The sequence below is a fragment of the Gavialis gangeticus genome, unplaced genomic scaffold, assembly GCF_001723915.1.
Source record: "Gavialis gangeticus isolate Ggan-Ray unplaced genomic scaffold, GavGan_comp1, whole genome shotgun sequence".
Taxonomy (NCBI): Eukaryota; Metazoa; Chordata; order Crocodylia; family Gavialidae; genus Gavialis; species Gavialis gangeticus.
The window spans coordinates 9506668-9506886 of NW_017729029.1; positions in this window are offsets into that span (position 1 = coordinate 9506668).

Here is a 219-nt window from a genome sequence, read left to right on the forward strand (position 1 = left end):
TCCAGGGACGAAGGGCATGGCTCCATGGTGGCACCACTTGCCCGCAAAGTCGTCCCCCCTCCCCCCAGCCAGCACGCAGCTGCCACTGCCCCACACTATTGCAGAACCATGCAGCCGGTCACGAGGCAAAAGCAGCGGTGCAGTGGCAGGAGCTGCATGCAAGCCCCTCTTTCCACCCCCCGCCCAAGCAGCACATATGTGGCCCATACATGGTGTTTG